At 50.0% G+C, this 18,109-nt stretch overlaps 6 non-coding genes and 3 pseudogenes across 6 annotated transcripts; all 9 read right to left on the bottom strand.

Moving 5' to 3' along the window:
• Nucleotides 1–2,902: 2,902 nt before the first annotated feature.
• Nucleotides 2,903–2,993, bottom strand: LOC142261595 (U2 spliceosomal RNA; annotated as a pseudogene).
• Nucleotides 2,994–4,380: 1,387 nt separating this feature from the next.
• LOC142261622 (U2 spliceosomal RNA) lies at nt 4,381–4,571 on the bottom strand. Its single transcript, XR_012729217.1, has one exon. It is a non-coding gene; the product is annotated as a U2 spliceosomal RNA (small nuclear RNA).
• A 1,387-nt stretch (nt 4,572–5,958) lies between these two features.
• Nucleotides 5,959–6,149, bottom strand: LOC142261621 (U2 spliceosomal RNA). Its single transcript, XR_012729216.1, has one exon. It is a non-coding gene; the product is annotated as a U2 spliceosomal RNA (small nuclear RNA).
• Nucleotides 6,150–7,536: 1,387 nt separating this feature from the next.
• Nucleotides 7,537–7,727, bottom strand: LOC142261620 (U2 spliceosomal RNA). Its single transcript, XR_012729215.1, has one exon. It is a non-coding gene; the product is annotated as a U2 spliceosomal RNA (small nuclear RNA).
• Nucleotides 7,728–9,114: 1,387 nt separating this feature from the next.
• Nucleotides 9,115–9,305, bottom strand: LOC142261619 (U2 spliceosomal RNA). The gene has a single exon (XR_012729214.1). It is a non-coding gene; the product is annotated as a U2 spliceosomal RNA (small nuclear RNA).
• A 1,387-nt stretch (nt 9,306–10,692) lies between these two features.
• On the bottom strand, nt 10,693–10,883 carry LOC142261618 (U2 spliceosomal RNA). The gene has a single exon (XR_012729213.1). It is a non-coding gene; the product is annotated as a U2 spliceosomal RNA (small nuclear RNA).
• Nucleotides 10,884–12,270: 1,387 nt separating this feature from the next.
• Nucleotides 12,271–12,463, bottom strand: LOC142261547 (U2 spliceosomal RNA). Its single transcript, XR_012729167.1, has one exon. It is a non-coding gene; the product is annotated as a U2 spliceosomal RNA (small nuclear RNA).
• A 688-nt stretch (nt 12,464–13,151) lies between these two features.
• LOC142261592 (U2 spliceosomal RNA) lies at nt 13,152–13,278 on the bottom strand (annotated as a pseudogene).
• A 1,387-nt stretch (nt 13,279–14,665) lies between these two features.
• LOC142261539 (U2 spliceosomal RNA) lies at nt 14,666–14,871 on the bottom strand (annotated as a pseudogene).
• Nucleotides 14,872–18,109: the final 3,238 nt, after the last annotated feature.

Here is an 18,109-nt window from a genome sequence, read left to right as displayed (position 1 = left end):
GTCGACTGAGCGCCGGTCCGCGCAGAAGACAGTCACGTCGTCCATGTAGAGCGAGCACTTGACCTCGAAGCGTTCTGGTCCTGGTGCGGTGATCCCTCTGATCTCTCCATTCCGCCGGATAGCCTCTGCAAAGAGTTCTATAACACAAACAAAAAGAAGAGGTGACAGAGGACAGCATTGTCTGACCCCTGAGAGGACCGGGAAGGGGTCAGTCTTCCAGCCGTTCACCAACACCGAGCTGTGAATATCAAAATACATTAGTTGGACATACAAGCAAAACATGTTACCCAAACCTAACCTGTGCAGAGCTTTGCCCAGGAACTCATGGGAAACACGGTCGAAGGCCTTTTCCTGATCCAACGAGATCAGGGCTGCGTGCACCCGGCGGGCTTTGATGTACTCGACCGTGTCCCGCATGAGAGCCAGGCTGTCTGCGATGCGACGTCCGGGGATGCCGCAGGTCTGATCCGGGTGGATGATCCGTCCGATAACAGTCTTCAATCTCGTTGCCATCGTCTTGGCCAGGATCTTGTAGTCGACGTTCAGAAGGGTGATGGGACGCCAATTCTTCAGGTCGCACCTCTCTCCTTTACGCTTGTACAGGATCGTGACCATTCCTTCCCTCAGAGATGGAGGCATTCTGCCCTCCACCACCATCTCCTCATACAGCCCTAACAGGTCCGGACAGATTAGGTCTCCCAGCGCTACATAGAGCTCTGCTGGGAGGCCGTCACTGCCCGGTGTCCTGCCAGAACTAAAGGATTTGGCGGCCGAGAGCAGCTCGTCCACCGTCAGAGGAACATCCATGGCCGCCGCGTCTGCAGGGTCAAGATGGTTAGTGATACCTGACAGGAACTTATCGGCGGCCTCGGGGTCAGTAGTCTTGCGGGCGTAGAGTTCGCTGTAGAAGTCGCTGACGACCTTCATCACGTTCTCTTTCCCGCGTCGCATGTTTCCACTCTCGTCTCGTAGTTCATTCATGGGCGTGTGACCGGCGTGGAGTTTCCTGAAAAAGAACGAGTTACATTTCTCACCCTTCTCCAGGTTCTCCACTTTGGAACGGAAGACAATTCGCTCGGACTCCTCCTCGAAGTGCCTTTTCAGGCTCCTCTTAGTCTCCTCCAGCTCCTCTCTCACGTCCCAGCCGCATCGAAGAAGGTCCTGCAGGGAACGCAGCTCACGCTGGAGTCTCCTGAAGTCCCTCCTCTTCAGACACGCCTGTTGTTGACTCTTTGCCTGAAAGAAGAAACGGAACTCGAGTTTAACGTATTCCCACCAGTCAGAAACAGACTGGAAGCCCGCCTTGTAGGCCCGCCACGTGGAGTAGGCAGCTCTAAGCTCCTCCAGAATCTCACCCTTTTCCAGCAGAGAGCAGTTCAGCTTCCAGGAGCCCGGGCCAATGGGGAAGCCATGGCCCAGCACACCTTGAAAGTGAATGGCTCTGTGGTCAGAGAAGAAGCAGGGGACCATCGAGTGCCCACTCCGCCCAACCGCCCGAGAGGTAAACACAAAGTCAATCCTGGAACGCAGCGAGCCATCGGATCGGCACCATGAATAGTTCACGGATCCGTGTCCGATGGAGCCAACAACGTCCACAAGAGAGGCTTCGGTCACCATCTCAATGAGCAGTTTGGATGTGACGTCCAACTTGGCAGCCGTTCCAGAACTGCGTCCATCCTCCTCAATCGGGCAGTTGAAATCCCCGGCCATCACTACCGTCCTGGCGGTAGCGAGCTGAGGGCGCAGGGCTTGGAGGAGCTCCAGTCGATCGCTCTTCACAGGAGAAGCATACACATTGATGAACCTGACAGGTTCTCCCGCCCAGGTGCCATCCACGAGCAGTAACCTGCCGCAGACGATTTCCTGAACAGAGTCCAATGTGAAGGCGCTTCCCCTGATCAGCACGGCGACCCCCGCGGACCTACAGTCGCCCCCGCCAGACCAGTAGGATGGGCCATGGGTCCACTCCCTGGCCAGATGGTTGAAGGACCTAGAGGAGGGAAGGGAGCATTCCTGCAGGAAAAATACATCACTAGACTGAGTGTTAAGGAACGCAAAAATTGTCTGACGTCGGAACTTGTCTCTGATGCTCCTAACATTAATGGAAAAGATGTTAATGTTAGCAGTCATTGGAGGAAAGAGAAAGTTAGAGCAGGCGGTGTGCCTTAGTTACCACTCCGGTCGGGCGGTTCTTCCTCTTTGGCACCTGCTGGTAAGGGTATCTCCAGCAGACCCTCTTCTGCTAGCTGATCAAGCAGGGATGGTGCCTCAGTGGCTTCCGACTCCTCCATTTCTTCTTCGGCCACAAGGGACTCCACCATCTGCTCCAACACGTCCGGTTCTGGGAGGAGGCCATCCTCCTCTTCCTGGGGTGGGTTAAGGTCCACAATGAACAGCTTGGAAGGTTCTGCGACAGGACTATCTTCCACCTTCCTTTTCCTTTGGCCTGTACCTGAGGAGACAAGAGCTGGAAAATCCTCCTCGGTGAAAAGTGCAAGAGTGCTGAGGCCCTCTGCTCTCATGGTCTGGGGAGGGAGAGTGGGCTTTGGGGGGGGGGTGAGGAGACCAACTGAGGAGTAGGGAAATGAGGTGGAGGTAGTGGAATCCTCAGTAGGGTTGGCCGGGGGGGGAGGGGTTTGGACAGGGGTGACAGGGGGGGGGACCAGGGAGGGGGCAACAGTTTTCTTACCCTTCTTTTCCCTGGACTCCGTGGCTGCTGGGGCATCGGCTGGAGCCACGGTCGCCGGGTTCTTGGCCGCCTTGTCCTTGGCCTCTGTGGCCTTGGTCGTAGCTGCCTTGGTCGACGAGGCTGTGACTACCCGATACTGGGTCGCCGCGGCAACCCTTGCCCAGGATTTCTCCCGCTGTGGGCAGTCCTTGTAAAGGTGGTCCGCCTGTCCACATAGGTTGCAAGTCTTCTTCTTTGGGCAGTCCTTGGAGCTGTGTCCTGTCAGATACTACACTTGATCTTAGCCAAAAGGCCGAGAAGCGATAACCAGAATTGGTTTGGGCCTCGAGTGGCACCCTGGCCTATGCCGGACACATCTTAGGGAGAGAGAGCGAGAGGGAGACAAACCCACGCCTACACAAGACATTTTGTCACCCAAGCCAACCCTTGAAAAGGCTGCTTTGCAGAGCCAAAACAAGAAGAATGGTGCGTTTTGCAGCCGCCGCCCACTGCAATGAATCTGAATAACTCCTCCTTTAGGGCGCAAGCAACTCCCCTCCCCCTTGCAGTCTTTCCAATTCACGATACAAAAAGACGGACAGGACAGGTTGCCTGACTTTCCGTCACTGCCACCCTTTGCCATCCTTACCCGTAGAAAGCCCTTTCATCATCCCCAAACCCTAATCTTTTCCCTTTCCTTCCCAGCCCCCAAACCCTGCCCTCTGTACCTTTCTCACCACCCGCTTCCCTTCTCCTGTCATCCCCCTACCACCCGGGAAAAAAAGAGATTGCCCCCTCCTTCCACTAGCCCACCCTCCCACCCAAAGAACAACTTCTTCTGCGCAGCTTGTTTTCTAGGCAGCAGCGCTATTGTGATGTCATCGGGGGGCATTGTGACAAGCCGCCAGTGTTCCGTCTCTTCATGTTGTGCACAGTTCAAACGGAAAATACATCAACAGGCAGACTACAGAAAAGCTTACTATCAAAGGTTAGAGGGGGGCTTTCTCAGAGGGCTTTTTACAGTTTTTCTATTCCCAATTAGCCGTTTAAGTGTACTTATTGAAAGTAGTAATTCTTTCATAGGCCGCCCTTTCTTAGTATTTGACGTTCCTTATATTGCGGTATGAGGCTTCGCAGTAGGTTGCAAACATTCATCACCCATGACTGTCCCCAATTGAGCTCAGAAGCTCAATGTCTATCATGACCTCTCTTTTAGAATGTCCAAGAGCAAGCAAACTATTCCTCCAGGAGAGGGCGCCAACAGACTACTAAAGAGATCATCATTACTCAAAGAAAACCCCAAAAACCAATGCATGATAGGAATAAACAGGTAACTTTCTTTGGAGTGGAAGCGGAGAGATCGCACCAGATGCCAATTCTAGATGTTATCACACCTGTGGTCACTGCAGCAGCAGGTGAATCCACTTTGTCCAAAAGGGATCTATTCCATTCAATTGCAAATGATCTAGATAAGACAGAGAACTGCAGCACGGGGACATAGCCGAGTTGGTCAGGTTGAGTGGTGATGAGTTTGCTATTTGGATGAATAAAGAAAGTCAAAAGTGTGAAAGATAAAAAACAAAAGGAGGAAGTGTGAAAAGTGAATGGGCCAAATTGAGGTGCATATGAAGACGTATGCTTTCTTCCAATTCATTAAATCGGGCTAATATGAATCAGGTGAATTGAGTTCTGCTTTTGGAAACTGGGTTAAGAAGGGGTGCACCGTTCCTGGAGGTACTGCAATACCAGGTCAATGCGTGGAGTGGACAGAGCAAGCTCTTTTTCCATCTCCCTGTTCTAAAAATCCATTTAATATATGGTCCCCAGATAGGGGACGTATCAGATATTAAACTGATAAGAACAGATACTACACTTGATCTTAGCCAAAAGGCCGAGAAGCGATAACCAGAATTGGTTTGGGCCTCGAGTGGCACCCTGGCCTATGCCGGACACATCTTAGGGAGAGAGAGCGAGAGGGAGACAAACCCACGCCTACACAAGACATTTTGTCACCCAAGCCAACCCTTGAAAAGGCTGCTTTGCAGAGCCAAAACAAGAAGAATGGTGCGTTTTGCAGCCGCCGCCCACTGCAATGAATCTGAATAACTCCTCCTTTAGGGCGCAAGCAACTCCCCTCCCCCTTGCAGTCTTTCCAATTCACGATACAAAAAGACGGACAGGACAGGTTGCCTGACTTTCCGTCACTGCCACCCTTTGCCATCCTTACCCGTAGAAAGCCCTTTCATCATCCCCAAACCCTAATCTTTTCCCTTTCCTTCCCAGCCCCCAAACCCTGCCCTCTGTACCTTTCTCACCACCCGCTTCCCTTCTCCTGTCATCCCCCTACCACCCGGGAAAAAAAGAGATTGCCCCCTCCTTCCACTAGCCCACCCTCCCACCCAAAGAACAACTTCTTCTGCGCAGCTTGTTTTCTAGGCAGCAGCGCTATTGTGATGTCATCGGGGGGCATTGTGACAAGCCGCCAGTGTTCCGTCTCTTCATGTTGTGCACAGTTCAAACGGAAAATACATCAACAGGCAGACTACAGAAAAGCTTACTATCAAAGGTTAGAGGGGGGCTTTCTCAGAGGGCTTTTTACAGTTTTTCTATTCCCAATTAGCCGTTTAAGTGTACTTATTGAAAGTAGTAATTCTTTCATAGGCCGCCCTTTCTTAGTATTTGACGTTCCTTATATTGCGGTATGAGGCTTCGCAGTAGGTTGCAAACATTCATCACCCATGACTGTCCCCAATTGAGCTCAGAAGCTCAATGTCTATCATGACCTCTCTTTTAGAATGTCCAAGAGCAAGCAAACTATTCCTCCAGGAGAGGGCGCCAACAGACTACTAAAGAGATCATCATTACTCAAAGAAAACCCCAAAAACCAATGCATGATAGGAATAAACAGGTAACTTTCTTTGGAGTGGAAGCGGAGAGATCGCACCAGATGCCAATTCTAGATGTTATCACACCTGTGGTCACTGCAGCAGCAGGTGAATCCACTTTGTCCAAAAGGGATCTATTCCATTCAATTGCAAATGATCTAGATAAGACAGAGAACTGCAGCACGGGGACATAGCCGAGTTGGTCAGGTTGAGTGGTGATGAGTTTGCTATTTGGATGAATAAAGAAAGTCAAAAGTGTGAAAGATAAAAAACAAAAGGAGGAAGTGTGAAAAGTGAATGGGCCAAATTGAGGTGCATATGAAGACGTATGCTTTCTTCCAATTCATTAAATCGGGCTAATATGAATCAGGTGAATTGAGTTCTGCTTTTGGAAACTGGGTTAAGAAGGGGTGCACCGTTCCTGGAGGTACTGCAATACCAGGTCAATGCGTGGAGTGGACAGAGCAAGCTCTTTTTCCATCTCCCTGTTCTAAAAATCCATTTAATATATGGTCCCCAGATAGGGGACGTATCAGATATTAAACTGATAAGAACAGATACTACACTTGATCTTAGCCAAAAGGCCGAGAAGCGATAACCAGAATTGGTTTGGGCCTCGAGTGGCACCCTGGCCTATGCCGGACACATCTTAGGGAGAGAGAGCGAGAGGGAGACAAACCCACGCCTACACAAGACATTTTGTCACCCAAGCCAACCCTTGAAAAGGCTGCTTTGCAGAGCCAAAACAAGAAGAATGGTGCGTTTTGCAGCCGCCGCCCACTGCAATGAATCTGAATAACTCCTCCTTTAGGGCGCAAGCAACTCCCCTCCCCCTTGCAGTCTTTCCAATTCACGATACAAAAAGACGGACAGGACAGGTTGCCTGACTTTCCGTCACTGCCACCCTTTGCCATCCTTACCCGTAGAAAGCCCTTTCATCATCCCCAAACCCTAATCTTTTCCCTTTCCTTCCCAGCCCCCAAACCCTGCCCTCTGTACCTTTCTCACCACCCGCTTCCCTTCTCCTGTCATCCCCCTACCACCCGGGAAAAAAAGAGATTGCCCCCTCCTTCCACTAGCCCACCCTCCCACCCAAAGAACAACTTCTTCTGCGCAGCTTGTTTTCTAGGCAGCAGCGCTATTGTGATGTCATCGGGGGGCATTGTGACAAGCCGCCAGTGTTCCGTCTCTTCATGTTGTGCACAGTTCAAACGGAAAATACATCAACAGGCAGACTACAGAAAAGCTTACTATCAAAGGTTAGAGGGGGGCTTTCTCAGAGGGCTTTTTACAGTTTTTCTATTCCCAATTAGCCGTTTAAGTGTACTTATTGAAAGTAGTAATTCTTTCATAGGCCGCCCTTTCTTAGTATTTGACGTTCCTTATATTGCGGTATGAGGCTTCGCAGTAGGTTGCAAACATTCATCACCCATGACTGTCCCCAATTGAGCTCAGAAGCTCAATGTCTATCATGACCTCTCTTTTAGAATGTCCAAGAGCAAGCAAACTATTCCTCCAGGAGAGGGCGCCAACAGACTACTAAAGAGATCATCATTACTCAAAGAAAACCCCAAAAACCAATGCATGATAGGAATAAACAGGTAACTTTCTTTGGAGTGGAAGCGGAGAGATCGCACCAGATGCCAATTCTAGATGTTATCACACCTGTGGTCACTGCAGCAGCAGGTGAATCCACTTTGTCCAAAAGGGATCTATTCCATTCAATTGCAAATGATCTAGATAAGACAGAGAACTGCAGCACGGGGACATAGCCGAGTTGGTCAGGTTGAGTGGTGATGAGTTTGCTATTTGGATGAATAAAGAAAGTCAAAAGTGTGAAAGATAAAAAACAAAAGGAGGAAGTGTGAAAAGTGAATGGGCCAAATTGAGGTGCATATGAAGACGTATGCTTTCTTCCAATTCATTAAATCGGGCTAATATGAATCAGGTGAATTGAGTTCTGCTTTTGGAAACTGGGTTAAGAAGGGGTGCACCGTTCCTGGAGGTACTGCAATACCAGGTCAATGCGTGGAGTGGACAGAGCAAGCTCTTTTTCCATCTCCCTGTTCTAAAAATCCATTTAATATATGGTCCCCAGATAGGGGACGTATCAGATATTAAACTGATAAGAACAGATACTACACTTGATCTTAGCCAAAAGGCCGAGAAGCGATAACCAGAATTGGTTTGGGCCTCGAGTGGCACCCTGGCCTATGCCGGACACATCTTAGGGAGAGAGAGCGAGAGGGAGACAAACCCACGCCTACACAAGACATTTTGTCACCCAAGCCAACCCTTGAAAAGGCTGCTTTGCAGAGCCAAAACAAGAAGAATGGTGCGTTTTGCAGCCGCCGCCCACTGCAATGAATCTGAATAACTCCTCCTTTAGGGCGCAAGCAACTCCCCTCCCCCTTGCAGTCTTTCCAATTCACGATACAAAAAGACGGACAGGACAGGTTGCCTGACTTTCCGTCACTGCCACCCTTTGCCATCCTTACCCGTAGAAAGCCCTTTCATCATCCCCAAACCCTAATCTTTTCCCTTTCCTTCCCAGCCCCCAAACCCTGCCCTCTGTACCTTTCTCACCACCCGCTTCCCTTCTCCTGTCATCCCCCTACCACCCGGGAAAAAAAGAGATTGCCCCCTCCTTCCACTAGCCCACCCTCCCACCCAAAGAACAACTTCTTCTGCGCAGCTTGTTTTCTAGGCAGCAGCGCTATTGTGATGTCATCGGGGGGCATTGTGACAAGCCGCCAGTGTTCCGTCTCTTCATGTTGTGCACAGTTCAAACGGAAAATACATCAACAGGCAGACTACAGAAAAGCTTACTATCAAAGGTTAGAGGGGGGCTTTCTCAGAGGGCTTTTTACAGTTTTTCTATTCCCAATTAGCCGTTTAAGTGTACTTATTGAAAGTAGTAATTCTTTCATAGGCCGCCCTTTCTTAGTATTTGACGTTCCTTATATTGCGGTATGAGGCTTCGCAGTAGGTTGCAAACATTCATCACCCATGACTGTCCCCAATTGAGCTCAGAAGCTCAATGTCTATCATGACCTCTCTTTTAGAATGTCCAAGAGCAAGCAAACTATTCCTCCAGGAGAGGGCGCCAACAGACTACTAAAGAGATCATCATTACTCAAAGAAAACCCCAAAAACCAATGCATGATAGGAATAAACAGGTAACTTTCTTTGGAGTGGAAGCGGAGAGATCGCACCAGATGCCAATTCTAGATGTTATCACACCTGTGGTCACTGCAGCAGCAGGTGAATCCACTTTGTCCAAAAGGGATCTATTCCATTCAATTGCAAATGATCTAGATAAGACAGAGAACTGCAGCACGGGGACATAGCCGAGTTGGTCAGGTTGAGTGGTGATGAGTTTGCTATTTGGATGAATAAAGAAAGTCAAAAGTGTGAAAGATAAAAAACAAAAGGAGGAAGTGTGAAAAGTGAATGGGCCAAATTGAGGTGCATATGAAGACGTATGCTTTCTTCCAATTCATTAAATCGGGCTAATATGAATCAGGTGAATTGAGTTCTGCTTTTGGAAACTGGGTTAAGAAGGGGTGCACCGTTCCTGGAGGTACTGCAATACCAGGTCAATGCGTGGAGTGGACAGAGCAAGCTCTTTTTCCATCTCCCTGTTCTAAAAATCCATTTAATATATGGTCCCCAGATAGGGGACGTATCAGATATTAAACTGATAAGAACAGATACTACACTTGATCTTAGCCAAAAGGCCGAGAAGCGATAACCAGAATTGGTTTGGGCCTCGAGTGGCACCCTGGCCTATGCCGGACACATCTTAGGGAGAGAGAGCGAGAGGGAGACAAACCCACGCCTACACAAGACATTTTGTCACCCAAGCCAACCCTTGAAAAGGCTGCTTTGCAGAGCCAAAACAAGAAGAATGGTGCGTTTTGCAGCCGCCGCCCACTGCAATGAATCTGAATAACTCCTCCTTTAGGGCGCAAGCAACTCCCCTCCCCCTTGCAGTCTTTCCAATTCACGATACAAAAAGACGGACAGGACAGGTTGCCTGACTTTCCGTCACTGCCACCCTTTGCCATCCTTACCCGTAGAAAGCCCTTTCATCATCCCCAAACCCTAATCTTTTCCCTTTCCTTCCCAGCCCCCAAACCCTGCCCTCTGTACCTTTCTCACCACCCGCTTCCCTTCTCCTGTCATCCCCCTACCACCCGGGAAAAAAAGAGATTGCCCCCTCCTTCCACTAGCCCACCCTCCCACCCAAAGAACAACTTCTTCTGCGCAGCTTGTTTTCTAGGCAGCAGCGCTATTGTGATGTCATCGGGGGGCATTGTGACAAGCCGCCAGTGTTCCGTCTCTTCATGTTGTGCACAGTTCAAACGGAAAATACATCAACAGGCAGACTACAGAAAAGCTTACTATCAAAGGTTAGAGGGGGGCTTTCTCAGAGGGCTTTTTACAGTTTTTCTATTCCCAATTAGCCGTTTAAGTGTACTTATTGAAAGTAGTAATTCTTTCATAGGCCGCCCTTTCTTAGTATTTGACGTTCCTTATATTGCGGTATGAGGCTTCGCAGTAGGTTGCAAACATTCATCACCCATGACTGTCCCCAATTGAGCTCAGAAGCTCAATGTCTATCATGACCTCTCTTTTAGAATGTCCAAGAGCAAGCAAACTATTCCTCCAGGAGAGGGCGCCAACAGACTACTAAAGAGATCATCATTACTCAAAGAAAACCCCAAAAACCAATGCATGATAGGAATAAACAGGTAACTTTCTTTGGAGTGGAAGCGGAGAGATCGCACCAGATGCCAATTCTAGATGTTATCACACCTGTGGTCACTGCAGCAGCAGGTGAATCCACTTTGTCCAAAAGGGATCTATTCCATTCAATTGCAAATGATCTAGATAAGACAGAGAACTGCAGCACGGGGACATAGCCGAGTTGGTCAGGTTGAGTGGTGATGAGTTTGCTATTTGGATGAATAAAGAAAGTCAAAAGTGTGAAAGATAAAAAACAAAAGGAGGAAGTGTGAAAAGTGAATGGGCCAAATTGAGGTGCATATGAAGACGTATGCTTTCTTCCAATTCATTAAATCGGGCTAATATGAATCAGGTGAATTGAGTTCTGCTTTTGGAAACTGGGTTAAGAAGGGGTGCACCGTTCCTGGAGGTACTGCAATACCAGGTCAATGCGTGGAGTGGACAGAGCAAGCTCTTTTTCCATCTCCCTGTTCTAAAAATCCATTTAATATATGGTCCCCAGATAGGGGACGTATCAGATATTAAACTGATAAGAACAGATACTACACTTGATCTTAGCCAAAAGGCCGAGAAGCGATAACCAGAATTGGTTTGGGCCTCGAGTGGCACCCTGGCCTATGCCGGACACATCTTAGGGAGAGAGAGCGAGAGGGAGACAAACCCACGCCTACACAAGACATTTTGTCACCCAAGCCAACCCTTGAAAAGGCTGCTTTGCAGAGCCAAAACAAGAAGAATGGTGCGTTTTGCAGCCGCCGCCCACTGCAATGAATCTGAATAACTCCTCCTTTAGGGCGCAAGCAACTCCCCTCCCCCTTGCAGTCTTTCCAATTCACGATACAAAAAGACGGACAGGACAGGTTGCCTGACTTTCCGTCACTGCCACCCTTTGCCATCCTTACCCGTAGAAAGCCCTTTCATCATCCCCAAACCCTAATCTTTTCCCTTTCCTTCCCAGCCCCCAAACCCTGCCCTCTGTACCTTTCTCACCACCCGCTTCCCTTCTCCTGTCATCCCCCTACCACCCGGGAAAAAAAGAGATTGCCCCCTCCTTCCACTAGCCCACCCTCCCACCCAAAGAACAACTTCTTCTGCGCAGCTTGTTTTCTAGGCAGCAGCGCTATTGTGATGTCATCGGGGGGCATTGTGACAAGCCGCCAGTGTTCCGTCTCTTCATGTTGTGCACAGTTCAAACGGAAAATACATCAACAGGCAGACTACAGAAAAGCTTACTATCAAAGGTTAGAGGGGGGCTTTCTCAGAGGGCTTTTTACAGTTTTTCTATTCCCAATTAGCCGTTTAAGTGTACTTATTGAAAGTAGTAATTCTTTCATAGGCCGCCCTTTCTTAGTATTTGACGTTCCTTATATTGCGGTATGAGGCTTCGCAGTAGGTTGCAAACATTCATCACCCATGACTGTCCCCAATTGAGCTCAGAAGCTCAATGTCTATCATGACCTCTCTTTTAGAATGTCCAAGAGCAAGCAAACTATTCCTCCAGGAGAGGGCGCCAACAGACTACTAAAGAGATCATCATTACTCAAAGAAAACCCCAAAAACCAATGCATGATAGGAATAAACAGGTAACTTTCTTTGGAGTGGAAGCGGAGAGATCGCACCAGATGCCAATTCTAGATGTTATCACACCTGTGGTCACTGCAGCAGCAGGTGAATCCACTTTGTCCAAAAGGGATCTATTCCATTCAATTGCAAATGATCTAGATAAGACAGAGAACTGCAGCACGGGGACATAGCCGAGTTGGTCAGGTTGAGTGGTGATGAGTTTGCTATTTGGATGAATAAAGAAAGTCAAAAGTGTGAAAGATAAAAAACAAAAGGAGGAAGTGTGAAAAGTGAATGGGCCAAATTGAGGTGCATATGAAGACGTATGCTTTCTTCCAATTCATTAAATCGGGCTAATATGAATCAGGTGAATTGAGTTCTGCTTTTGGAAACTGGGTTAAGAAGGGGTGCACCGTTCCTGGAGGTACTGCAATACCAGGTCAATGCGTGGAGTGGACAGAGCAAGCTCTTTTTCCATCTCCCTGTTCTAAAAATCCATTTAATATATGGTCCCCAGATAGGGGACGTATCAGATATTAAACTGATAAGAACAGATTTTTGATTTAATGAAGCTTTCCAAAGCACCGCAAAAAATGCATGACCGAAGTCACACCAAAAACAGTGCAAAGGCTAGGATTCGTGTGGACCCCTCCGTGAGGAGAGGGTCCCCAAAAATCAACCCCGTCCCTCCGAGCCAGAAGGCCACAGCAAGGGTCAGGGATCTTCGGTGCTCCCCCAAGCCGAAGCCTGGTTGAGCCTTGTCGTTGCTCCCAGCGTCCACCCAGGCATCTTACCCAAGTGGAGTAGAGAGCTACTAGTTGTTGGTTTCGCAGCCGAAACTGCCCGGACCGTCAACCGGTGTTGGTTTCTCAGCCCAAGGCTAACCGGACCTCCAACCGGGTGTTGGTTTCTCAGCCGAAGCTGACCCGGACCTCCAACCGGGTGTTGGTTTCTCAGCCGAAGCTGACCCAGACCTCCAACCGGGTGTTGGTTTCTCAGCCGAAGCTGACCCGGACCTCCAACCGGGTGTTGGTTTCTCAGCCCAAAGCTGAACGGACCTCCGACCATGATTATAAAAATTTCCCTTCCTAGCCAGAAGGCCGGGATAGAGCAATATGCTCAGAAAGTATGAAAGGGCAAGGTACGGTGTGCTACAGAGCCCAAGGCTCGCCGGGGTCCCAAGCCAGCAAGCTCAGACTCACTCCAGGGTCGTCAGTCCTGGGGCACATTGCACCATAGCCCCCACACTTACTCAGTCTAATAGCCTCGATCCTGGTAGGGCCATGTTTTCCTCTAGATGAATATACTATACATCAAGAGTACTAGCAAGAGCAACCTTCCAGTGTGCATTGCATCTGCCGAGCCTCACAGATACTACACTTGATCTTAGCCAAAAGGCCGAGAAGCGATAACCAGAATTGGTTTGGGCCTCGAGTGGCACCCTGGCCTATGCCGGACACATCTTAGGGAGAGAGAGCGAGAGGGAGACAAACCCACGCCTACACAAGACATTTTGTCACCCAAGCCAACCCTTGAAAAGGCTGCTTTGCAGAGCCAAAACAAGAAGAATGGTGCGTTTTGCAGCCGCCGCCCACTGCAATGAATCTGAATAACTCCTCCTTTAGGGCGCAAGCAACTCCCCTCCCCCTTGCAGTCTTTCCAATTCACGATACAAAAAGACGGACAGGACAGGTTGCCTGACTTTCCGTCACTGCCACCCTTTGCCATCCTTACCCGTAGAAAGCCCTTTCATCATCCCCAAACCCTAATCTTTTCCCTTTCCTTCCCAGCCCCCAAACCCTGCCCTCTGTACCTTTCTCACCACCCGCTTCCCTTCTCCTGTCATCCCCCTACCACCCGGGAAAAAAAGAGATTGCCCCCTCCTTCCACTAGCCCACCCTCCCACCCAAAGAACAACTTCTTCTGCGCAGCTTGTTTTCTAGGCAGCAGCGCTATTGTGATGTCATCGGGGGGCATTGTGACAAGCCGCCAGTGTTCCGTCTCTTCATGTTGTGCACAGTTCAAACGGAAAATACATCAACAGGCAGACTACAGAAAAGCTTACTATCAAAGGTTAGAGGGGGGCTTTCTCAGAGGGCTTTTTACAGTTTTTCTATTCCCAATTAGCCGTTTAAGTGTACTTATTGAAAGTAGTAATTCTTTCATAGGCCGCCCTTTCTTAGTATTTGACGTTCCTTATATTGCGGTATGAGGCTTCGCAGTAGGTTGCAAACATTCATCACCCATGACTGTCCCCAATTGAGCTCAGAAGCTCAATGTCTATCATGACCTCTCTTTTAGAATGTCCAAGAGCAAGCAAACTATTCCTCCAGGAGAGGGCGCCAACAGACTACTAAAGAGATCATCATTACTCAAAGAAAACCCCAAAAACCAATGCATGATAGGAATAAACAGGTAACTTTCTTTGGAGTGGAAGCGGAGAGATCGCACCAGATGCCAATTCTAGATGTTATCACACCTGTGGTCACTGCAGCAGCAGGTGAATCCACTTTGTCCAAAAGGGATCTATTCCATTCAATTGCAAATGATCTAGATAAGACAGAGAACTGCAGCACGGGGACATAGCCGAGTTGGTCAGGTTGAGTGGTGATGAGTTTGCTATTTGGATGAATAAAGAAAGTCAAAAGTGTGAAAGATAAAAAACAAAAGGAGGAAGTGTGAAAAGTGAATGGGCCAAATTGAGGTGCATATGAAGACGTATGCTTTCTTCCAATTCATTAAATCGGGCTAATATGAATCAGGTGAATTGAGTTCTGCTTTTGGAAACTGGGTTAAGAAGGGGTGCACCGTTCCTGGAGGTACTGCAATACCAGGTCAATGCGTGGAGTGGACAGAGCAAGCTCTTTTTCCATCTCCCTGTTCTAAAAATCCATTTAATATATGGTCCCCAGATAGGGGACGTATCAGATATTAAACTGATAAGAACAGATTTTTTTGATTTAACAGCATCTTTATTATCATGCACTACTCACAAAAAGGTAACAAACCGTGTACAGTGCCGCAGCCCCGTACACACAGAAATATACAATCCTTCTTACATAGCCATAGAGTACGACGCACTAAACTATACATCACGCTCCTATGCTTATCCATAACACTCAAGCTGAAAGAAAAAGTTAGACAATAAATAACGACGAACCGGCGATTGGGGGATGGGGGTAGGGGAAAAGGGGGATAGGGTGGGGAAGTCACAGGCCCGAAGCTTTATTGAAAGACGCACATAACGGGAAAAGGAGGGAGGGGGCATGGAAGAGGTCTAAACCTCCTCCTCGGCGCTGTCGTCCGGACTGTCCATGATGGAATAGTCTCTGAGCAGGCTGTGGATCAGCCTGCGGCAATCCTGGATAGACATCCTCTCCCTCTTCAAGATGAGCCGGTTCCTGGCGACCCAAATAGCGTCCTTAAAGCAGTTCATAAGGCGCCAAGCCTCCTGGATGGCTCCAACGGTGTGAGTCCCAGGGAAGAGTCCATAAAGTACGGAATGGTACGATAGGCTCCCTCTGGGGACGGAGTTCCTCAGGTCATCCTCCAGGGCAACCAACAGGCGCTGTGCGAAACGGCAGTCCCAAAAGGCGTGCAGTGATGTTTCCTCCACGAAGGGGCACCTTGGGCAGTACCGGGTTTTGCACAGGTTCCGGGCGTGCATGAATGACCGGACGGGCAGTCCGCCCTGTATCGCCATCCATGACAAGTCCTTGTGCCCGTTGGTCAATCCAGCCGATGACACGTTTGTCCAAACAGTCTCCAGTGTGTCGTGATGAAGTCCTGGAATGTTCTCCATTTCGTCCTTGGCTCTGATGAGTTTGTGGATAGTCTTTGGCTTCCACAAATCAGGCTTGAGTCCCTCCAGTTGGTGTTCCCTCACAAACCGAACCACGTCTCCGTAGAACCATGGCGCCGTCCAGTTGTAGGGGAAGGAGCTGTCCCACTTGTCCCAGCCTAACCGTCTCCAAAGGGGGAGCAGGAAGAAGCGAGACATGGACCCACCCGCGGAACCTCTCTTGACTCGCAGAGTTCGGCGAACGCAGTCACATACGAAGGAGGATCGCAGGAGGGTGGGGATATCGGGTACGCCCTTCCCACCCTTGCGAGGATCCTTGTACATGATGCTCCGCTTTACTCTGTCCATCTTGGATCCCCAGACAAAACGAAACACCGTCCTGGTAATGGCCCTGCACACGGTGGCAAGGGGGGGCCAGGCCTGGGCCGTGTACTGCAGCACGGGCAGTACCTCGTTACGCAGGACCAGTGCTTTGCCCTCACAGGTGAGGCGTCTGAGGCTCCACAGACCGATCCGTTGGGTGATCTTGGTCAAGCGTTCCTCCCAGGACTTGAGGGCTGCTCCTTCCTTCCCGAACCAGACTCCAAGAACCTTGATGAAATCCGGCTGGATGCTGAAAGGGAAGGGGGCGGAAGAGGCCGGCTGCCAGTCCCCGAAGAGCATGGCTTCCGACTTCCCGCAGTTGACTTTGGCTCCCGAAGCCCGTCCGAAGGTCTCACAGGTCTGGACGAGGGTGTCGACTGAGCGCCGGTCCGCGCAGAAGACGGTCACGTCGTCCATGTAGAGCGAGCACTTGACCTCGAAGCGTTCTGGTCCTGGTGCGGTGATCCCTCTGATCTCTCCATTCCGCCGGATAGCCTCTGCAAAGAGTTCTATAACACAAACAAAAAGAAGAGGTGACAGAGGACAGCCTTGTCTGACCCCTGAGAGGACCGGGAAGGGGTCAGTCTTCCAGCCGTTTACCAACACCGAGCTGTGAATATCAAAATACATTAGTTGGACATACAAACAAAACATGTTACCCAAACCTAACCTGTGCAGAGCTTTGCCCAGGAACTCATGGGAAACACGGTCGAAGGCCTTTTCCTGATCCAACGAGATCAGGGCTGCGTGCACCCGGCGGGCTTTGATGTACTCGACCGTGTCCCGCATGAGAGCCAGGCTGTCTGCGATGCGACGTCCGGGGATGCCGCAGGTCTGATCCGGGTGGATGATCCGTCCGATAACCGTCTTCAGTCTCGTTGCCATTGTCTTGGCCAGGATCTTGTAGTCGACATTCAGAAGGGTGATGGGACGCCAATTCTTCAGGTCGCACCTCTCTCCTTTACGCTTGTACAGGATCGTGACCATTCCTTCCCTCAGAGATGGAGGCATTCTGCCCTCCACCACCATCTCCTCATACAGCCCTAACAGGTCCGGACAGATTAGGTCTCCCAGCGCTACATAGAGCTCTGCTGGGAGGCCGTCACTGCCCGGTGTCCTGCCAGAACTAAAGGATTTGGCGGCCGAGAGCAGCTCGTCCACCGTCAGAGGAACGTCCATGGCCGCCGCGTCTGCAGGGTCAAGATGGTTAGTGATACCTGACAGGAACTTATCGGCGGCCTCGGGGTCAGTAGTCTTGCGGGCGTAGAGTTCGCTGTAGAAGTCGCTGACGACCTTCATCACATTCTCTTTCCCGCGTCGTATGCTTCCACTCTCGTCTCGTAGTTCATTCATGGGCGTGTGACCGGCGTGGAGTTTCCTGAAAAAGAACGAGTTACATTTCTCACCCTTCTCCAGGTTCTCCACTTTGGAACGGAAGACAATTCGCTCGGACTCCTCCTCGAAGTGCCTTTTCAGGCTCCTCTTAGTCTCCTCCAGCTCCTCTCTCACGTCCCAGCCGCATCGAAGAAGGTCCTGCAGGGAACGCAGCTCACGCTGGAGTCTCCTGAAGTCCCTCCTCTTCAGACACGCCTGTTGTTGACTCTTTGCCTGAAAGAAGAAACGGAACTCGAGTTTAACGTATTCCCACCAGTCAGAAACAGACTGGAAGCCCGCCTTGTAGGCCCGCCACGTGGAGTAGGCAGCTCTAAGCTCCTCCAGAATCTCACCCTTTTCCAGCAGAGAGCAGTTCAGCTTCCAGGAGCCCGGGCCAATGGGGAAGCCATGGCCCAGCACACCTTGAAAGTGAATGGCTCTGTGGTCAGAGAAGAAGCAGGGGACCATCGAGTGCCCACTCCGCCCAACCGCCCGAGAGGTAAACACAAAGTCAATCCTGGAACGCAGCGAGCCATCGGATCGGCACCATGAATAGTTCATGGATCCGTGTCCGATGGAGCCAACAACGTCCACAAGAGAGGCTTCGGTCACCATCTCAATGAGCAGTTTGGATGTGACGTCCAACTTGGCAGCCGTTCCAGAACTGCGTCCATCCTCCTCAATCGGGCAGTTGAAATCCCC

This window comes from Anomaloglossus baeobatrachus, unplaced genomic scaffold (assembly GCF_048569485.1).
Source record: "Anomaloglossus baeobatrachus isolate aAnoBae1 unplaced genomic scaffold, aAnoBae1.hap1 Scaffold_226, whole genome shotgun sequence".
Taxonomy (NCBI): Eukaryota; Metazoa; Chordata; class Amphibia; order Anura; family Aromobatidae; genus Anomaloglossus; species Anomaloglossus baeobatrachus.
This window is presented reverse-complemented; position numbering and strand designations above follow the sequence as displayed.